This window comes from Apium graveolens, chromosome 5, assembly GCF_009905375.1.
Source record: "Apium graveolens cultivar Ventura chromosome 5, ASM990537v1, whole genome shotgun sequence".
Taxonomy (NCBI): domain Eukaryota; kingdom Viridiplantae; phylum Streptophyta; class Magnoliopsida; order Apiales; family Apiaceae; genus Apium; species Apium graveolens.
In genome coordinates, this window is record NC_133651.1 from 242975826 (window position 1) to 242989230 (window position 13405).

The 13405-nt window shown below is 34.5% G+C and overlaps 1 pseudogene; it reads left to right on the forward strand.

Annotated features, from left to right (window-relative positions):
* The first annotated feature begins 5442 nt into the window (after nucleotides 1-5442).
* On the forward strand, nucleotides 5443-5504 carry LOC141663018 (small nucleolar RNA snoR60; annotated as a pseudogene).
* Nucleotides 5505-13405: the final 7901 nt, after the last annotated feature.

Below are 13405 nucleotides of genomic sequence, written 5' to 3' on the forward strand. Positions count from 1 at the left end.
GAATCTTTGACCAATTTATCCAATTGCTTGATATGATCAATCAAGATAGATGCAGTTTCACTTTTTGTGTGCAAGAAATACACCCATGTGTATCTGGTGAACTCATCCACTATGACCATAGCATATTTTTTCTTTACAATAGACATGACATTCACTGGACCAAATAGATCTACATGTAGTAGGTGATAAGGCTGAAGAATTGATGATTCAGTCTTGCTCTTGAATGAAGATTTTCTTTGTTTAGCCTTCTGACATGAATCACAAAGGCCATCAGGAGCAAATACTGATTTTGGCAGTCCTCTCACACGATCTTTCTTGACTAGTTCATTTATATTGTTGAAATTTAAATGAGAGAGTTTCTTGTGCCAATTCCAGCTTTCTTCAATTGATGTTCTACTCAACAGACAGATTGCAGAACCATCAGTACTTGTTGAAAGCTTGGCTTCATAATTGTTACCATGCCTGTATCCTATCAGAACAACTTTGCCTGTAGATTTGCTTACAACTTCACAGTGTTCTTCAAAGAAATCCACATGATAACCTCTGTCACAGATTTGACTAACACTCAGCAGATTGTGTTTAAGTCCTGAGACCAGAGCTACTTCCTTAATGATGACATTCCCAAGATTGATATTGCCATATCCCAGTGTTTTTCCAATGTTGCCATCTCCATAAGAAACACTTGGGCCAGCTTTCTCCAAAAAGTCTAATAGCAGGGCTTTATTTCCAGTCATATGTCCTGAACATCCACTGTCCAGAACTAGGATGTTTTTCCTGTTGCCCTAAAATCATAAAGACCACTATTGATTAGTTTTAAGGACCCAGACTTGCTTGGATCCTTTGGCCTTATTAAGTTTATTAACATTTGCAGCGGATTTAGCATCAGAGTTTATGTTAACATTTTTCATATCAGCATTTACACTATCAGACTTTGTATCAGAACTTACACTAGAAGGAACAATGCTAACTTTCTTTAAAGAAGGTTTTATTTGATAATAATCATAGTACAAACTATGATATTCCTTACAAGTATAAATGGAATGCCATAAACTACCACAATGAAAACAAGGATTTTGTGGCCTATATCTAACAGACTGACTCTTAACTCCTGACTTTGAAGGTAAGGAGTTTATGTTCTTATTCTTCCTGCAAAAAGAAGCCAGATGGTTAGAACTTCCACAGTTATGACATGTTTTTCTAGGAGCATCAGAAACAGGCTTATAATCATTGCTTTTATTCACACCTTCCTTTCCATTCCTATTTTTCCTAGGTGACTTTACCTTGTTTATACTCTTAATATCTTTCAGCTTATGCTTTAGCTGCTTCTTTGTCATTAAGCCTACGTTAACTTCAGTTGTCTTTTCCTGTTTTAGTTTGTCAGAAGTTAATTCCTCTTTAACTTCTGATTTCTCAGTATCAGACTTTACAGCTACAAACTTAACAGGTTTTAACTTTGGCTTTTGTTTAACAACTATAGGCTTAATTTCTACAGTTCCTTTATCATTCTTATCATCTCCATAACCTAAGCCCTCTTTCCAGTTTCCGCTACCTAACAAATTCTGAGTTGTTCTGCCAGAGTTGGTCCAAATCCTGATAATCACTCTTTCCTTTTCTAACTCAGTTTTTAGAGATTCATTCATTTTAAGAACTTCATCCCTAACATAGAAGGCATCATCTCTATCTTTCTGAGTTTGATGGAACATGACTAACTCTTTTTCTAAATAATCATTCCTCTTTTTACAAGCAAGATTTTCAGAAGTTAATCTTTCACATGTTAAAGTTTGATCTCTATAACTAATGAACATAGTTTTAAGATATCTTCTCAACTCATTAATGTCATCAGTATGAAAGGCATAAGTAGTGTGAGGTACCTTTAACTCGGCAGCTTCAGAACTGCTATCAGCATTTGCCATCAAGGCATAGTTCACCTCACTTTCAGAATCTAAAGTGTCTGTCCAGCTTTTCTTCTTTGTGATAAGAGCCTTGTCTTTGTCACTCTTCACTTTCTTGCAATCAGGAGATACGTGGCCTTTCTCACCACAGTTGTAGCATTTGACATTTGTGTAATCTCCTCTGTCACACTTCCCTCCTTTGCCTTCAGATTTTCTGAAACTCTTCTTATCAAAACTTGCACCTTTCCTGGAAAACTTCTTTCCCTTCCTGAACTTTTTGTATGCAATCCTTGTGATTCCTTTCACCATAAGAGCACACAGTTTCATCATCTCTTCATCAACATCCATCTCAGGGAAGCTTTCAGTTTCTGAGTCATCATCACTATCAGAACTTGATGACTCGGTATCAGACTTTATGATGAGTGCTTTTCCCTTGCCTTTCCTTGAGGTAGCTGCCTTGGGGGATTCTTCTTCAGCCTTAAGAGCAACTTTCCTTGACTTTCCTCCTTTCCTCTTGCTTCTTTGTTCCATCTCAAGTTCATGAGTCTTGAGCATCCCATAAATTTCATCAAGAGTTGTTTCTTCAAGATTATAGTTGTCTCTTATAATTGTGGCCTTTAAATCCCAACTTTTAGGAAGAGCTAACAGGAATTTAAGATTTGAATCTTCAAGATCATACTCCTTATCAACTAGTGACAAATCATTCAAGAGTTTGACAAATCTGTCATATAAATCAGTCAATGACTCATTAGGCTTTGAGTCAAAGTGTCCATACTCTTGAGTGAGTATAGTCTTCATGTTCTTCTTAATTGAATCAGTTCCTTGGCATCTTGTCTACAAGGCATCCCATATCTCCTTTGCAGTCTTGCAGTTAATTACCCTGTTTGACATTACATTATCAATAGCACTATGCAGCAAGTGTCGTACCTTAGCATCCTTAGCAATTGATGCGATATCTTCAACATTGTAATCACTCTTCTCCTTTGGTACAGACTTTACTGCTTCACCTGCAACTACAACAGCGAGTTTTGTTGGCTTGTGAGGTCCTTCATTGATTCTATCAAGATATTCTGGATCTGTAGCTTCCAGAAACATAGTCATGCTCACCTTCCATATGGGATATTCATATGGTTTCAGTATGGGAACTCTGATAGCCTCATATCGACTATGGATTTGAGTCTTTGGAGGTTCTTCAGTTTTGGTGAGCTTGGTTGGAGTTTCTGCTTCAGACAGGATTGTTTTTGGATCTTAAACTATTTGTGTGGTAACAGATAGGCTCTGATACCACTTGTTAGGTCACGCACACTGTAGAAGGGGGTTGAATACAGTGTATAGCACAATCAAATCGAATTTAAAGAACACAAGTAACAGAAAACAAACTTTATTAAACTCTGTTACACTGTAGAACTGTCCCCTCTCAGTGATGAACAAATATCACAAGCGCTGCTAGGGTTACAATGAATAATATTCTCGATAATGATAACACTTATAGTGTTAACCCTATGTCTGTGTTTATATATTACACAATTACAAGATAATCGGTAATTGATATGGAATATAATTCTGCTTCCTAAAATATATCAATCAGATATCTTTTCTTCCAAGTATTCCATTCTTCATAGAATTCCTTCTTCATGCATATCTCTTCTTACGTTTGTCTTGATCTTTTTTTCTTTCAATCAGCCGCCTTTCTTATCTGAAAGTTTCCTTTAAGTCATGATATTATCTCCTGATAAATATCTCCTGAACCTTAAGTACTGATAACTTAAGTTCTGACTTCAATATAAGTGCTGATTTCAGTTAAGTACTGATTTGTCCTGTTTAAGTAAGATCTGAAAACTAAAAACAAATCATATTAGACATGACATTATCAAATATATCTAACAATATCTCTACTACTGAGATCTCTACTCTGGTGAGTCTTATGTATATATTACTCTCCTGGTTTCGCAAGGATACGCCAAGTATATTTGGTTTATTTGTTCCGCGTTGGATAAAAACAAGGACAACCGCTTGCAGCTGTGCTCGAGGCACATTGTTTCTGCATGTGTCAGTAAATTTGCTAAATAACTTTCAGCTTGTATATAATTTTAATTTTCTGATGTAGTTCTTCAGTCTGACACATCCTTGTGAATATGGATAATTGGTGGAAGATAAAAATATACTGACTGAATATATTTATATATCTCAAGAATGTTTTTTGATTCTTTCTCTGCATTTATTTGATAAATTAGTGAGTAACAATGCAGTGACGTACTTTATAATGGATACAGGATGTTGATGTTGAGGAGATTATGGCCCTAGCACCTGAAAAGGTTTTATTGAAGTGGATGAACTTCCATCTCAAGAAAGCTGGCTACAAAAAAAGTTGTTACAAATTGCTCTTCCGACTTAAAGGTAGTCTACCCTGCTGCGTAGTTAAATTTTAGCGGTAGAGATTTACGTGTTTCTTAAAGTTTAGAGTTAGCAAGAAAAAGGCAAAGTTAAATGCTAATCCACTTCAGTTCAATTCAATATCTATTTGCTATAGGATGGAGAAGCTTATGCTTACCTGCTTAACGTTCTTACACCAGAGAACAACAGTCCATCCACCTTAGAGATCAAGGATCCTGCCAAAAGAGCAGTTGGAAATATATCTTTAAGTGGATATATTTTTGGCTACATTGTTTGCTATCATTTTATTTTTAGGAATATCTATCTTGCATAAGTAATCCGTTTGAAGTAAAACATAAATATATATATATAATTGAAAGTTTCATATATTGCTTATGATGTGTTTCACATCAAGCGAGAGAAATTCAAATTTGATGCTATCATCTGTTTGTACTACATTCTTGTGTATTCTGATCTTTTGCTACATTCACAAATAAGTCTAAGTCCTAGAATGTATCATCATTGCAGCGTACTTATTCATATACTGTGGAATAGAATGTATGATCTTGTTGGCCCTGTATACAATCCTTTCAATAATAGTTATTGTTTTGTTCTCTTTATAGAATAGAATTTACTGATTAGTACTTAACTTTTCTGTCCTACTTTTTTGTAGTCTGGAGTGGTGTATGCTGTTGAGTTTTCTCGTAGAAGTGGTAGGGATTTGGTTAATATGGCAACGAAACGTACTAATGTTATACCTATTATTGAGGATGCTAGACATCGAACCAAGTATCATATGCTTGTTGGAATGGTAGATGTTATATTTTCAGATGTTGCTCAGCCTGATCCGGTATACTTCTTCTGGCTGTGATTAGATTCTTGTTCCTTTGTTTAGTTCGATGACTCGGTTTAGTGTTTTAATTAAATCATTTTGGTATAGCGTGTCAATCACCAGCTTTACCAATTTATTAGATTATATCCTATACTACTTTGTTAAACTTTCGTAGGTCTTTCAGATATTTTTTGTGAATTAAAAACTACAAGTTTTTGAGTAGATGGTTAGTTTTTGAGGAGATGGTTAGTTGTAATTTTGATTTTGAGCTTAAATCTGGCTCAGCAATCTGAAATTTAAAGAGTATTTTTGTTTATATGTTTAAGCTTGTATGGTTGTTTGAAATAGCAGATGATGAGCTTACTCGGATTCCCCTTCAGGATATACTGTTGGAGGAAGGACTTGCCAAGTAGGTAGCCTCTTCCAAATTAAATAAGTTTCGTGTGTGATTCTTACTTGTTTTTCTTTTAGTATATTTTAATATAATTCGCGCAGCTAGCATCTATTGCAAAATCCTCATTTCCCCTGTCTAAGTCCAAAATGCATTTTGTATTAATTCTCATGCAATTTGGTGTGACTTGTGTACAGGAGCAAGGAATGGTGAATGAGGGAGAACAAGTAGCTCTCTGTTGGTTATTTTGTGTTCAGATTAGGAAAGTGTAGAAGGGAAAAAAATGCTTCCCTGCCTGGTTATTTTGTATAATTTCATATCAAAGGATAGTCGACGAGTAGTTTTTTCCTATCCAAGGATAGCTTGGATTTTATGTTGTAGTTTTTGGAGTTAGAGATGAGACTCTTATGTAGTGGTATGGTTTTGAGATTGAGACTGTTACTTAATAGTTTGGTTCAAAAAATTGAGACTCATGTATGTAAATTTGATATTTTATTAATTATATATGGGATTTTTACATTTTATTATTCTAGTGTAATATATGTTTACATATAGTGTTATATTACATATGGTAGTGTTGCTTAATTACAAAAAAATGGTGTTACAATAGATAAAACAGACTGTTACAATAGGTTGTGGGACCCAACCTTGTGGGTCCCACTTATGCAATCTTGATCAAGCTATTGTATCACTCATTTTGCGTTACATTTGTGTATGTTAGTGTTACAGTAGGCGCCTATTGTAACGTTTTCCTCTCTATTACAATAGATCAGTGCAGTATTACATTAGGGTGTCTATTGTAATGCTCGTATACGTAACGCCCCCTGGTGTTACAATAGACCTATTGTAACGCTTTTAGGGCCTATTGTAACACCATTTAGGCATTACAATAGCTCACTTATGGCGTAGTGGAACGATGTGAAGTCGGTTCAAGATGCAATTGAAGTACAAAATGACTAAACCAGTCTATTTCTCTAACAGAAGCTAAGCCAGCAAGGCAGGTTGAGTCGGTGATAGACGAAGGTGACATAATTGCAGTGATTCACGCAGAAGGCAAGTTTTTCCCCTATTCTAATTTTAGAATAGTGATATTTCATCAGATTCTTATCACGCTTGTACTCTTTTGATTCCCTTGTTCATATTTCATTTCGATTCTTGATTTCTCCTTTTCATTCGAATTCATTGTACATATTCCAATTGTTACTCACAAATATTGATATATTCTGGTGATTAGAATATATCAAAGCATACCGATTGTTTCAGTTGGTACTCCATGGACTGGATAGTGATACTTTCGGGGGATTAAGTTTACTTAATCCTAAGGACCAGGACATAACCGGATCCTTGAGATGGGCCATAGTGCCTGGGTGCCCGACGGGATCTATATAGTAGGATATAGATCTGCACTGTATCATGGCTGATCAGCAGGGTATAGATGCGAACTTGTGTCCATTTTAGTTCATTTGTACTCGCCAGTAATGGCCTTCTTTCTATTCTTGCGAGGTTATATCTTTGCAGATATACCCGGGTTACCGATTCCTTTATACTGTTTTAACACTGTTTATATTTTGCAGACTTGTTGAGCAATTTTTGGCTCACCCTTTTTATTGTTATTCACCTTATTGTTTTCAGTTAAGAAGGAATATGAAACCCATCAAGACTCGAGTGGTAAAGAATCGGGTCAAGCCTCGGGATCCTCTCATATCCAATGTGTCGATCCCAATCCAGAAAGAAAGCTTTGAGTTGCCCGAACAGGTGGAGTGTAGATAGTTAGTGTGTGTATTTGAATAAAGGATGAAATTAGTTTAAAACTGGTTAGACAATGGTTTTTAATAAAGAGAGTTTGTAGGATTTTGAATTTGGTTTGTAATAAAGTAGTTAGTGGTTCTTGTTTTCATACTTCAACCTAAAAAGATCCTGGTTAGTGTTAAAGGGGTTTAGATTCACTTTTTTGTTATTTGTTAATCAGATTGTACAGGTTTGGGGATTAGCTAGTAACCCCCAGACTTATACCCCGGTTCTGGAGGGGGTTACAAACTCACTTATTGGATAAGCTGTTCATTAATAAAAGAGAATAACTAGGTTTGGGATAACCTATCAATAATGATTCAATTGATACTTTCCCCCATTTTCTCTTCATGTCGGTTCACTGGATATTTATTTTAGCCTTCGGTACTTAATCATATTCCTGGGATGTATTCCCTATCTCAATTTACAAATGTTTCATCAAATTCTTCACTTTACTGTTTTCCAACAATATTAGATTAAGTTATAATATCGATCCATTCCAATCCATACTTGAATTTAATAGTGCACCACAATCTCCTTGTAACAATATCAACTTATTCCTTAGGTTAAGTATTTATTAATACAAGAATGGTTGGGTTTAGTTAACCTATCCTTAATAATTTAAATAACACTCGCTTCATCTATGGTTTTAAAGTGATTCTATATATCGCTCCTTAATGAGCTATACTCATTTTTTAAGAGGTTACGGTAATAGGTTCACCTTCTGATGCTGGCTTTGATTCTTCAATAAATATGATATTTACTTATATGTCCGTCTCTTTCCATTCTTATGCCATGTCAATCAATACCTTCGTTTAAATTTCCATATTTAATCACAGTCTTCGAATGAATTTCGTATCTCCAAATATAGGCGTCTCACTCCATGCCTTACATTAGCTCTAGCACCATGACGTTCATAACTTTCTTATATTCTGGACAATCTTATAAAATTTCTTTATCATCCTTTTGATTTCACTTTCCTTTCTAGTCAAGTTCTCCATTCTCATGACTCATTGTCTCTTCTTAACATAAGCGATTCCTTCTTTCTAATTTTACTGATTTGGTTATTATTTGATAAGCCATTCTGAGGCTAATACTGGAATGAAAGCTTTCAATAATTATTTGAATTTTTGTCAACCAAACTATCAAAATCCATTGACAACTACTTTCTTAACCTTACTTACACAATCACTAATCACACAATTTTCATTTTTAATCCATTCCAACTATTCTCTGTCACATTTTTGGCTTCTTCGCATAAAAATATGTTTCAGATTGTTGAGGTCTATGCCCGTTATACATCGTCTTTCCTGCGTAATCAAAACATCTCCCTCTTTAGTTTACATGCCAATATTGTCATCTTATATCAAATACTTATATTCGCGAGTTCTCCGGTATTTTGGAATAACTCTTATTACATCGTCGTTCTATATTGATATACCTTCAAATCCTTTAATAAAACTTTATTACCGATAATAAAATTTCTTTAATCGTCTAACATCCATATTGGCTTAGTTTCCAATCTCTTCTTTATTCAACCTCTCTTCTTCATTCTCTTCCTTCCTTCTCTTGGCTATTATCTTGACTCTTTAGTTTTTGAAAAGGTTCTTCTCACTCGCATGTGCAAATAACTTTTTAATTCTCTTATCTATTGAAAAAACATATTCATCCAATTAAAGCTTCACACACTTGCAGTAACATCGCGCTAATTTCGCTAAACTTCTGAATTCTACCGGTGTCCTTACTTCCTCCAAATTTCTCATTGCTTTGACTTCGGATCTGAAAATTCATATCATAATTTGACTTAATCTAATTGGAATCGATTTCCATCTAACTGACCATAAGTTGGTACAATTAACCAATTAACTCTTTTAACTGATCAATCGAACCAAATGATGACTAGCTAAATGAAATCAGAGACCAGTTTGGCTACAGCCACTTTTTTTCAAGGACCGAGATCGCAATCATTTGGAGTATCAACAGGAATATTAATAACACACGGAAATATATTATTGCCTTTAAAAGTATGGTATTTCAAAAAATTTGGGCAGTATCTCCTCTGTATTATTGACTACCAGTCGGACTCAAGCCGACACCAACAATCAACCAAACAACCAACCAACCAAATTAATTCACCACCATGAACTCATCATTTCACCATACTTCAGAACATATCACACTGATATCTATATATTCAACTGACTAATATAGCATACAGTTTTTATCAAACTGGGGACATAATCATGTCTTTCATTTATTCCTTCAAAATATCTCGGAACCCCACTAATGAATATAAAATTATTCTGCTGTTTCTCAAAAACTTTATTCCAGGATTCTTCTAGTTCATTATTAAGCTCTCTAATTAACAATTCATATCACTTATACATGTTCATAAATCCATTCTAAAGATATCTTTTAATCTTATTTTCCATGACTCATACTTGTTTATGGATACTTTTAAGAACCTATACTGCATCTTTCAACCGATCAAACAAATCATCTACTCTTGAGAATATACGATTCTTTTCATTAGTTAACTTGTCTAACTTAGGATTACCAATACATGGTCTCAACCAATATTGTCATAATATATGAGAATTCATTTAGTTTCAAAGCGTTACTTCTTAAGAAATTTCGCAATTGGATACACATTTCTTCATTTCCACTTATATCTTTTTATACGGAACCTTCGTCGCTGACTCAGCTATGAGCGTCAAATTCACCATAATTTATTCACTCAAGTTGGGAATCCTAACAATTTCTTGAAGAATACATTCAAATTCATTTATTTGTAACTAGAATTCCTTTGATATTGAACCTTCATGACAAGTATCTCCCACATGATTGAGGTATGCTTCATCTGCACAATATATTAATCGATTGTCTGGTTATTATTATTAGGAATTCCTTCATCTACTTATGTTATCCCGTCAATCATTTGCCTCGTCTGATGTACACAACTTCACTTTCTTATTTCTATGGTTAATTTACCTCATACGGTTTACTAAATACTCCAATTCATGTCCAAAATCTCATACTTGGAATGTATCATGTGTATAGATTTCTGCTTCTGATTTGATGTTGTCGTGACAACCGCATTATTGGCATAATGATTCGCATATGTCCACCATTTATTATCTTGCAATCATCTTTACACTTAACAAGTAATTCCATCTGCTACACGAGGTTATTTTACTTCTTTTAGAATTCTCAAAGAGTAGACTTTACACAAGAAGAGAATTTGTGTATATGATTCCGATTGGAAACCTTTTGTAAAGAATAAGAGTACAATGGAACAATCAGAAGGATCCATAAATCGATAAGTCATAACGGAAGAGGAAAGAATGAATGATGATTTAGATATGAATGAGACAACCATATTTGTATTCAAGATGGCCAGTCTTTCATACTATATAGCATACAGCACATAGTTAGGTGGTGTCCCACCAGACTCCTCATCATTTTTGACAAAGCGTCATATCATAATACTACTTGTCTCGATCAAAAGAAATATTCTGAGAAGAGAAATAATTTGAAGAGATACAATAAATTTTCTTTCCCTCTTGCCTCATATATTTATCACTGAGAGAAGCTCACACGTATTCAAGAATCAAGAAGAGTATACGCAGTCGTGGGAAAAAAATGATACTATTGCTTGCCATCTACGTTTTGCTTATGAATACTTTTAGGGCTCGTTCGAGTAACAGATTCCAGATCCACGTCAGATGATAGATTCAGGATATCTTCTAGAAATACCTTTAACATTTTAACAATTTGAGCATAATTGTCTTCTCGTTGGATTTGCCGTCATCACTTCTTGCTTCCTCCCTGTTATATAAGTCTGGTATTTTAGCGTCATGCTTCCATGTTTGATACTTTAGTAATTCGATCATAATCACGTTCTTACGGAATTTATAATCATAATTTCTAATTTCTTCTATGCCGCGTAGCGTAACCATTGATCCTGCAACGCCTCGACTCCGTCGATAGAAATATTATTCTTCTTCAATCATCTGGAAGATTCCTCCATTTTCTTCAAATCATCCTCGAGCTTCTTTTGGGTCAACGCACCCATTTTAAACTTTAATACTTTCATAAATTGAATAAATAACATTTCTGCATGTTGATTCGATTGTTGATATTATTCGACAAGGTTTGCACTCTTTTTTTCGAGAAAATTTTAAACTTCTCCGTGTTAGCGGCTCTACTTGGCCCTTTGATTCAACAATACTGAGTTCGACCAAATATTCTTCATGTTAATCTAATACTTATAACAACAAGAACTCAAGTAATAATTTGACAACCAAAATTTTAAAACTCATTTTGTGTAAAGATCTTTTAGAAATTCTGTTAAGAAAGTCTTTTTCAAAAACTTGTTTTAAAATTTTGAAAATCAAACATTTGGCCATCCTCACTATATGAGTTGGTTGCTGTTCTCATCAACCACAACAAGGTATCTAATTGAAGAAACGACCACCTAAGGGTCCATCCACTTCAGTATATCTTCTACCCCTTATTGGGTTCATTTTGCCTTCATTAGTTGGCAAAAACTTCATTTCCCGTTACATACCATTTTATTCATAACTCTAACTCCAGTGTTGGCATCTGGTACTATCGTTGATATTTTCATCATCGTCCTTGATGTCATATTTATAACCAGTTAACGCAATACACAGCGCCCGAAAAGTGATAATAAACTTCTCGTCACAGTGGTGCCTTTAAACTTGCGACGTTGGCTCTTCGTTAGCTTCAATCAACTCATTGCCTCTAGCCTGGAGCTTGACCTGCTACGCTAATCTAAGTTGGTTCATACTAAAAATTTTTATCTTTCCTTATACAAAATTCCCACGGAAATCAATCATATTTTCCCTTAAAACTATATGAAAATAGGGTAATTTACCCAATCTCCATCGAGCTGTCGACTCTTCGCAACCATAGGATCAACTCAATATCCTCGCCTTCCACTTATCTTACCAATATCATATCTTACTAATCCATATCAGATCCACTAATCTTAATTCACACTTAACTGGAACTCAAAATGAGTATACTTAGGGTCTTTCTTATCTTATATGACCTGTCAATCCTATCTTACTTCCACCTATTCTTATTACAGGGACCAATAACCCGTGGCTCTGATGCCAACTGTAACATCCCCAAATTCGGGGTCAGGATTGGGTGTCACTAAACAACTTTAAACAATATAAACCTATATATTAAAACAAATATACAAATAACCCCTCATTATTCCGGATATCTTAGAATCTAACCTCCTAAAATTACAATAACTAAATATAATTTCATTACCTCTTTAGTTTTTTCCTCGTACAGATCACCCTGACACCTCCAAATCCCCTTCAGCTAGAATCTCTTCACTTTTTCTGTCTATTGAAAGTTATTCACTTTTGCCCTCATTTGATACTGAAAGAAATAAGATTTCACAAAGCAATAGTGAGCCAAAAATGCCCAGCAAGTATCATAATTGGTTTCCAAGTATCAGATCAAAGAAACTTCTGGAAACGATTTTTGAATGATTTCAAAACATCTTTATTTATTTAAAATAGTTGAGCGAATAAAACATCGGCCCTCATTGGCCTTTAATCATAAATCACATTTTTACGTACAAGAACAGTAAATGTTTCACTGATTCATCTCTTTGAATCAAATCTTTGTTTGATTTTGTAATCATAAACTATTCAAGAAGGAATGCCATTAATGGAGATCAACAATAAATTATACTGGACACTAGAAACCAACATATGCACTATAACTTGCTCATCAGTCAGGATATAGTGCAGATCTATACCCAACTGCATAGACCCACCAACATATGGGGTACCCAGTGTTAGGTAATGAATCACACACAGGGGGGTGAATGTGTTTTTCTGATTTTAGGATTTTCTTGAAAGTTAATGGTTGAACAAAGTAAATTAAATCTTGTATAGAAAAGTATTCATGCAGAAATTAAACTTGCATAAAATAAAGAACAAAAATCTTCAAAACTCACCTAATTTTTATATTAAAAATTAAGACTATTTTTCTACAAAATTTCTAAGCTCTTTGATGTTAAAGAGCTCAGCTTCTTCTTGAGAGTGATACAAGAGATTTTACCTAAATTGTTACTTCTGA